Genomic DNA, 8,963 nt, shown 5'->3' with positions numbered 1-8,963 from the left:
ACTAAAAACAATCTGTTTATAAAAACAGGAGTTTTACTGCTAGGTGTTTTCAGATGTATCCTCCATATAGGGAAAATTAACAAGACTTAGGGTCAAGGTTCTGTGGTAAACATAGGGTCAAGGTTCTGTGGTAAACATAGGGTCAAGTCAAGTTTATTTGTACAGCTCATTATCACAGTTACATTTAAACAGGCTTCACATGCCCACATTACAACGGAAACAACACGTCCTGACCTCAACTCTGAATGAAGATACTGTAATGAACGGTATGTTCTGCTCCATGTAAAAATTTGAGTTTTTATATGGGAGTCAATGGAGAGAATGAATGAAGTAACGACTGTTCTCATGTCATTCTTAAAGGAACACGCCAACATTTTTGGAAATTAGCTTACTGTCTTCTCCAGAGAGAGACACGAAGTTTCCTCTCTGTGCCTTCAGTAGAAAAGGAAGCGGACAGTGCCGGTTAGCCTATAGGCATTGTCCAACTAACACCTCTCCCGAAGGCTAACCAGCACTGTCCACTTCCATTCATTGTGCTAAGCTAGGCTAACATGCAGCCAGATAGCTTTCTACTGAACGCACAGCACAGAGAGGAAACTCTGCGCATATATGTTCCCTCGCGTGCGCACAGAACAGATGATTATTATGCATAAATAGTAGGAAACATGTTTGTATAGGAAACAAATTACTAGTTTTAGTTTAGTTTTTGTAAATATTGCCTTGAAATAGAGAAGCTGAAAAAGGTAGCAGGATGTAGCCTTCAATATATAAAGAAATTATATTGTCAACAGATATGGTTGAAAAACAAACAATGTTTTAAATGTAATTGTAGATACAATATTGTAGTTACAATTTCTTTAATTGAATTAACTTAAACTAGAAAAGTAAATACAAACTAAATTAACCCATTCTCTGCCAGGCTTATATCCATCCTAAACCATCCTCTGCCAGCGCTATTTGTCTATCTATGGAGATGTTTATCTATCGTTCTGGATGTTAGTCACGTTTTACTTTTTCATTCACACATTCATACTAAAATACCGTCTAGAGTATAAATATGTTTTTATCGTTTTCTGCAGTATTTCATAGAACGTGAGATATAGGCATAAATGCATATATTAGATGATATAGTCAAGTTAGACCGCGCTCACAAGTTCTCACACTGGGTGCTGTAATCCCATAAAGTTCAGTATATCAAATAGCAGGGTAGCCGGACCAGCACTCACAGGTTCAATGTTTTTTAATGGCAGCCTGAATAAAAAGCAGACATGTTTCGGACAATGTCCTTCTTCAGTGATATGGCTAGCCATATATATTAGATGATCAAATGCAGTTTGATACCGATCAACGTTATATTAAAAATGTCATCTCAAAACCTCATTGACGCTGGCATCGTGTCCCGCTTCCGCATTGCTACCAACACGTTGCCTATCTCCCGCGATGCCCACGGTCTAAATGGGAGGCTACTCTCACGGATAACTCGCCACACCAGGCCACTCCGCCTGCTGCTCTCGGGGAATCACAACGAGGTTATTCGTTTTCACGTCACTAGTTCCCCCCATAATCCTATTGTACTCGGCATGCCCTGGTTGAAGTTACACAACCCAGTGATAAACTGGCCAACTGGTTCGGTCGTGGGCTGGAGCGCTCACTGCCACGCTACCTGCATACAGTCTGCTCGGCCACCACTGGAGGTCGCTGGTTCTCACGTTCCCAACGAACGCATTGACCTTTCCACTATCCCTCCAATTTATCATGATCTAGATCTAGAGGCTGTTTTTAGTAAACAGCATGCTCTCTCCTTGCCACCCCATCGCCTGTACGACTGTGCCATTGACCTGCTCCCTGGAGCCCCGCTCCCCGCTAGTCGCCTGTTCAATCTCTCGCGCCCGGAGAGGGAGTCCATGGAGAAATACGTCCACGAGTCCCTGGCCTCGGGCATTATCACCCCCTCCTCCTCTCCTGTCGGCGCTGGTTTCTTTTTCGTTTCCAAGAAGGATGGTTCCCTTCGCCCCTGTATTGACTACCGTGGCCTCAACAACATCACGGTCAAGAACAAGTACCCCCTGCCGTTAATTGAACCCCTGCAAGGTGCCACCATTTTACCGAAGCTGGACCTCAGGAATGCCTATCACCTTGTCCGCATTCAAGAGCCTGATGGCCTGTGGGTAGAAACTGTTTGTCAGTCTCGTAGTTCTGGCTTTCAGACTCCTATATCGCCTGCCTGATGGCAGGACGTTGAAGAGTCTGAGTTGGGGGTGTGTGCTGTCCTTAATTATGTTGTGTGCTCTCCTGGTGGCCCTGGTAGAGTAAATGTCCTGTAGTGAGGGGAAGGCTGCTCCAGAGATGTACTGAGCAGTTTTAATCACTCGCTGGAGTGCCTTCCTCTCCTTAGCAGTGCAGTGCTGTGATTTCAATGTAGAGATCTGGAAGTTGGTTTTCTTTGCTTAAAATGGTAACAATTTTGTTTCTTTGCCTTAGGTCATTACTCATTAGCCTATAAAACAAGTAATACATGCAGTCATGGGAAGACACTGTATCCATTCATCATCTGATCTGCTGACTGCATGATGTATCCATAATTCCTTTGTGACACATTGGGATGTTCTGTTTGAAGTAAACACACTCACAGGCCTGCAAACTGAGATGCAGGCTAAATGCTGCAGTTATAGGGAGAATACACAATATTTAAAGGGGAAGTACACCGTATTTAAGAATTCACACATGTCAGTGGTCTAAGACAGTCCAAAGATATTAGTGAACATGAACAACTCTCCCAAATCCAAGAACTAGAGTGCTAAACCGCTTAATATGTGATGACATCGTGTATGAAGTCTAAAGCTGCTCCATAGACGATGAATTGGGAAAGATGTTATAGATGAATAAATTAATAGATGACACAGAGCACCCATGGAAATGTTCTGAGTATACAGGTACATGTTCTGTTTCAGAACTGAGAGCATTACTATAGAATAAAGCAAATGTCTGTAAAAAACTGAAAACAAACATTCCATGGCTCCACAAAATCAGTCTCCCCTTCATTGTCTATGGAGCAGCTCCAGACTTTATACCTGATGACGTCACACATTTGAGTCTTGCTTCTCTGGTTTCTGGCTTTGGGAGAGAGAGCTCATGTTTACACAATATTTAATATTGATTAAAATGTCCCATGCCATGGAAATAAACATGTTGGAATTCTAAATGTGGGTGGTCTTCTTTAATTAGTTATTCTGGAGAGCTATCGCAGTTAACTGTAAACAAACAAATCCAGGGAAATCTATATAGGGTCCTTGATAGTGCTTGATCAAAATGTGGCTTATCATGATCACATTTGTCACACTGAAAATGTCAGTTTAAATTCAAACCAAATATCACAATTGGTATTTGAAAACATAATGGAGGTTTGATATAGATTGATATTGGAGGTTTTTCATACAACAGATATTTCCCCCCACTTGTAATTTACATCGTTATTCCTCTCCAATCAGAAGATATCTCGACGCACCGGCCTTTTCTACAACTAAACAGCCTATCATCATAATCATAACCATCATCATCACTGTGTATGCAAAAAGAAGCTGTTGTGAATGTGAGGGGGCGTTCGTGGCAGGGTAGGTTAAGTGATGAAATCAAAGGCATTGTGCCATCCAAATGAGCTGTTGGAGACCTGGCGCCCTATAGACGCATTAGCTGGACCATAGGCTACGTCTTTCTCGATTCACCCAAAGGATTTACCTCCTTGCATCCGCCAACTGTTCCTCCCTCTTTCACTCTCCTCCTCCTCCCTCACATTCAGCTGAAGCTTCTCCCGCACACACCGACACGCTCCCTATCTATCTTCATACGAGATCCCGCCGCAAACAAGGGAATAGCGACGGAGAGGCGCGTAGGGATCGGATTGACTCGCGGTGCGTAATATCAATGGTTCACACCTGGATGCCTGTTTGACGGGAGGGTAGGTTTGAACATGTAAATTATTATGCCGTATGTGTATTTTTTTTAACTATAGTTTGCGCATGCCGTTATTAAGACTATAGTCATATGTGAAGCCTTTCTGGACGAATTGTTGAGTGTCGGCCCAGGCTATTCCGAAACCAATAACATCATTATGTTTGCCCAACTAATTCCTGAACGCAAAAGGCCAAATCCATTATTTTTTATATTCGAATATATCAGGTCTTTCATTAGGGGCTAGTCTTTCATATAATTATTTGGTTGTTGTGCGTTTTACTGCTGCAGGGAAACGGCAGTTATATGAAGCGGCTCTCCGGGTTATTCCATTCGAAGCTATTATCGTTCTTATAATGTCCTGTGCACATACATGCGGACTCTGTCGATGTAAAAGTAAAAATACACATGATGGAATTAGAAAACAATTGGCGCAACTTGTGGCGTCTGTTTGTGCCTTGTCGCGCGTTCAGCGCAATGTCCAACCTGCAATCATATGCATGGAGACCGTTTGAGTGTCTTACTGTCTTCCATGCTGCTGGAGCCTAGTATGGTTGTGTGGGCAAAGCGTGAGCACCCACGTTATTAGAGAGGACTTTCTCTCATCCTTATGACTCAATTGCCTGGTGAGTGACTGTACTGTATATTCTGGTGCTACTCTTCACGTAGCCTATAATGTCAATTGGGCTACTTAGGCTGGAATGTTGCATTGGTTAACGGTGTTGATCTCTTCCACCTCTTGTGATAGCCACAGATTAATCTAGCAATTTATCTCAGTCCAGCTGTCAAGGCAAACTGGATCTGCTGTCACACCTCTGTTTACTTTCTACCCTGCCCCCTAGTGTTTCTAGTGCCTCTCCTTGTGTTTCACTGTCTATGTCCAGCAGTTCTATGTTAAGTTTGTCCCAGCTGTGTCTTGTGTTGTAATCAGTCCAGCTGTCTTCCGTTAGCCTTGATTTCCCCCGTGTGTATTAAAGTTCCTTTGTCACTCACGGACCGGCCATTGTCTCGATGTGGCGCGTGCCTGTCTCTTCCTATACCTACAGTACCTGTACCTGCCTGCCTGCCAGTTCTGTATCAAACGGCCATAGTGTTGGGCTTTACTTTACCACCTGCTTCTTTCTGCCCATGTCCTGCTTTTGGGTCCTGCTACTACTGTACTACACACGTTACAATTTGCCATGCCAATTTGTAGTTGGCATGGTCCAGTTCCTTTATCCTGGACACACCCATCACTAATTACAAATGACAAATACACTGACTAACAGATGCTGCCTGGTACACACACACACACACACACACACACACACACACACACACACTGGATCTGCCACCCCAATTTGGAGTTGGCATGGTCTGGTTGTGTGGAAGAGAGAATACAAAGTAACATTCTACACATGTTAGAATGGCACATATGCCCTATCTCTGCTACAAATACAAAACGCCCTCAGTTGGGCATGTTCAGTAGCTACTGCACAGGCCAAACGCTTTGAACAGAATGTTGTCTGACAGACAGTCCGTCCCTGGGTATGTCTCCACACGACAATAGCATGACATCTATAGCATCAAAGGTGAAGTAGTCCCCCTCCGTTCTGCTGCATGCTCAGACAAGTTCACGTATGGAGCTGGCCTCACCTCCAGGCCTCCACGACTCCATACACGCAGGTTTTGTTGCAGAACAGAGGAAGCTAGTGCTGGGCGATAATACTGTATTCATATTATTGTTTATTGTGATCATATTGTGAGAAGATTATGATATTGTCATATCCTTGTGTGCAAATGAGGGATGACAATGACAACGACAGCAACCACTAACTCAAATGTCTCTCAAAATGAGGTCTTTGAATTTTGGTTTGATGTCACACACTTTACATTGTCATGCGGTTAAATGCAATGAACAGCAATCGGATCTTGTGATTTTGCATGTACGTGAACATATATATCGATATGTACTGATATTGGAAAGAATTCCATATGATATTATTGTAATATGAGTTTTTTTCTCATATCGCCCAGCCCTGGAGGATGGTTCAGACAACCTATCATTGCATGGACTGGCTTCAGCCACACAATGCTTTATTATTGACCGGTAACTGTAACCGGTTGCAGTTACTCTAAGAAACTAAAAAAATATCATGAGTACAGATACTGTAATTATGGCGATTGGTTGTTGGTTTAGGCAGATACAGGCGTTTTCATGTGAGATTATGGATGCAAACATTAATTCATGTAATTAATGGTTAATTATGGTCATAGATAATGATAACAAATTGCAGACAATTTAGAAAAAAAATCATGGAATCATGGAATAAATTGTCTGTATTCATTTTCATACAGTATTCTATGGATTTTGGAGAAGTTAAAAGTAGCAAGTAATCAAATTATGTTTCTGAGTTGGTAGTCCAATGGATTATGTTACTGATTATTACCAGTTTATGCATCAGGTAATGGATTACATTTGAAATGTAACCCGACTGTAGCAAAGCACATTACTCTGCCTGCTCTCAGTATACTTTAGAGCTAATTGCGAGGTCTATTTGACCAAGGGATCTACTCATGTTATCTGGTTGATGCTGTAGGTTGAGTGGAATTTTGAAGAATTAAAGCTGATTATCTGCTAATTAAGTCATGAACCGTTGGATGACCTTTGCGTCAACTGGTGCCATTTAGCGGTGCGTTGATTCCTTCTCCAGAGGTCCCCATCGGTAAAGTTTCCTAATTCTTTGTTTTGTTTGGCTTTCTAATGTTTGGCTTATTAAGTCACTGCTGTAGTCTGACTCGCAGGATGTCGACTGTGCGCCAGAATCTCGGTCTCTAGGAGCAGCAACAACAACGACAATGACAACAATCCTTGGAGCTAAAAAGCTAGTACACGCTCACATTGGAACACTTTGATAAAGAAACCTTTCGGCCCACAACAACAACAACACTGTTTTACAAAATGCAGTATAACTGCTTCCTGGGGCTTTAGCGCCACACTAGATGATTGTGATTGGTGAAGACATACAGACAACCCAGACCCACCCCCTGGTAGTGTGCAAAGATAATAATTCTGCCAGATCTTTCTCCTGCACCATCACTGGGACAACAGTTTGGGAAAGTTTCCTGAGCCGTTTTTGTGGCATTTCACACCAGCTTTTCCCTCACCACACTGACCGACCTGTCAGATAGTAGTCCTGTGTTTAACATTAAACACACGCGTTTGGCAGCCAGCTGTGAGAGCCCAGCCAACCAGCCAGCCTGCATCCCCTCCACCTGGCCATCACCTGATGTTCCCCACATCAGTAGCTACCAGGCTGCCTTTACATCCCAGATCAGTTCCGTCGGTTCTCCGCCACGCTGCCTGCCTGCCTGCCTGCCTGCCTGCCTGCCTGCCTGCCTGCCTGCCTGCCTGCCTGCCTGCCTGCCTGCCTGCCTGCCTGCCTGCCTGCCTGCCTGCCTGCCTGCCTGCCTGCCTGCCTGCCTGCCTGCCTGCCAGTCTTCACAGATCACTCATGTGCACCTGCATGTTCTGTGTATGTCATCCTTCTGCGTCTCTACGTGTGGCCCAGTGTACTGTACTGCATGATGTCTTTGTTGTGTTTGTGCATGCTTGTGTGTGAATGTTGTATGTGTGTGTGTGTGTGTGTGTGTGTGTGTGTGTGTGCGTGTGTTGGTTGTGTGTATGTCACATCACATGTGTGTGTTTGTGTTTTAAGACGCTGGGGGTGCTGTTGGGATTTCATAACGCAACCTGACCTGATTTGCAATTCAAATGAGCAGACATTAAGCACCCAGAGAGGTTAGAGCAACGCTCCTCTGCTCCATCCCTTATTGGACGCGATTGTTCCTGCGAGCTCGCATGTTAACACGGCTGCTTTTTAATAATAAATATCACTGTTAACGAGGACTCGGTTAGAGGCTGTGCCCCAGCATCGCTGAAGCGCGTTGCCGCCTGTGTAGCGGCTGCTCCTATGTGCAGTACAGACCATTTCACCGCTTGTAAACAATCATGACGTTTGTAGGCAAAACTGCTACCGCGACCAAACCGACTCCAGTGGAGGGTGGGGGGTGTGGCACTGCTCTGGGAACAGTCACACACAGAATGAAAGTGTGTGATGTCTTGACGATGTGTCAATGCAATCGCTTCCATGTCCCCTGGAGTGTCTCCACCAAAACATGCTTGCGGTTTGGTTCCAGGGGCAGAGTCCTGCCTACAAGATGACCTTGAGGAAAGAAGGGTCTATACATTTTAAGCAAGGGACTATACGCACCAGGTTGGGTCAGACTCCCGGTGAAAACCCGTGTGTGTGTGCATATGTCGCAACCTGGTGATCAATAATTGAGCACGAAATGTCTCCTAATATCCGCATGCGTCTAGTCTACAAAGTTTGTATCCCTTGTATGCTTGTAATTATGGTGGACATAAATAAATGATGCAAATGTCATGAGTGTGTTTGCGTGCCTGCGTGTGTCTGTGTGTGTGTGTGTGTGCACGCGTGCACGTCAGTCAGTGTCTCTACTTGGCTGTCACTGCTGTTGGCCTTGTGGAATGTTCTCTGGCTCGCTGTGTTTTTGTTGCAGGGTGAATCTGATCACGTCTCCTCTTGCACACCACACAACACCACAGGGACCAGTCTCTCTCACACACACACACACACACACATGTTTCAAGTTTCTTTATTAGTTGTCATACAGAAGTACAGAATACTTTTATACAAAATGCTTCTTTCTGTTACGTTCCTGAGACTGTGCTAGACAAAAATAGATAAGTATAAAATAAGTATAGCAAGTATAAAATAGAAGTCAAGTACGTAGACACAAGTGTTCAGTATGTACATATATACAATGTTCAATGCAGAGTAGAAGTAACTGAGTTACCATACAATATACTATACAATATAATAATATACAATATACTATACAGTGCAAAGCAGAAATGGGATGAGGTACAATTTAGGTAACATTTACAGTAAGGTGTAATGAGGTATGGGTTGTAGTGCAAATTCTTTACCAATAAATATAAAGTGTGTTTA

General features: G+C 43.6%; 1 protein-coding gene across 3 annotated transcripts in view; it reads left to right on the top strand.

Annotated features, from left to right (window-relative positions):
• The first annotated feature begins 3,861 nt into the window (after nt 1–3,861).
• Nucleotides 3,862–8,963, top strand: part of LOC311229372 (band 4.1-like protein 1) — a 311,906-nt gene continuing 306,804 nt past the window's right edge. For 2 of the 3 annotated variants that reach the window (XM_084315459.1, XM_084315457.1), the window contains exon 1: nt 3,870–3,955. The gene's annotated coding sequence lies outside the window, so the exon portion shown is untranslated. Of the gene's footprint in view, nt 3,956–8,963 lie in introns of all 3 variants that reach the window. The other variant, XM_084315458.1, reaches the window with a different exon arrangement.

Source organism: Notolepis coatsorum (assembly GCF_963971535.1).
Source record: "Notolepis coatsorum genome assembly, chromosome: 6".
Taxonomy (NCBI): domain Eukaryota; kingdom Metazoa; phylum Chordata; class Actinopteri; order Aulopiformes; family Paralepididae; genus Notolepis; species Notolepis coatsorum.
The sequence above is the reverse complement of the archived record's forward strand: the minus strand, read 5'-3'. Positions and strand labels throughout refer to the sequence as shown.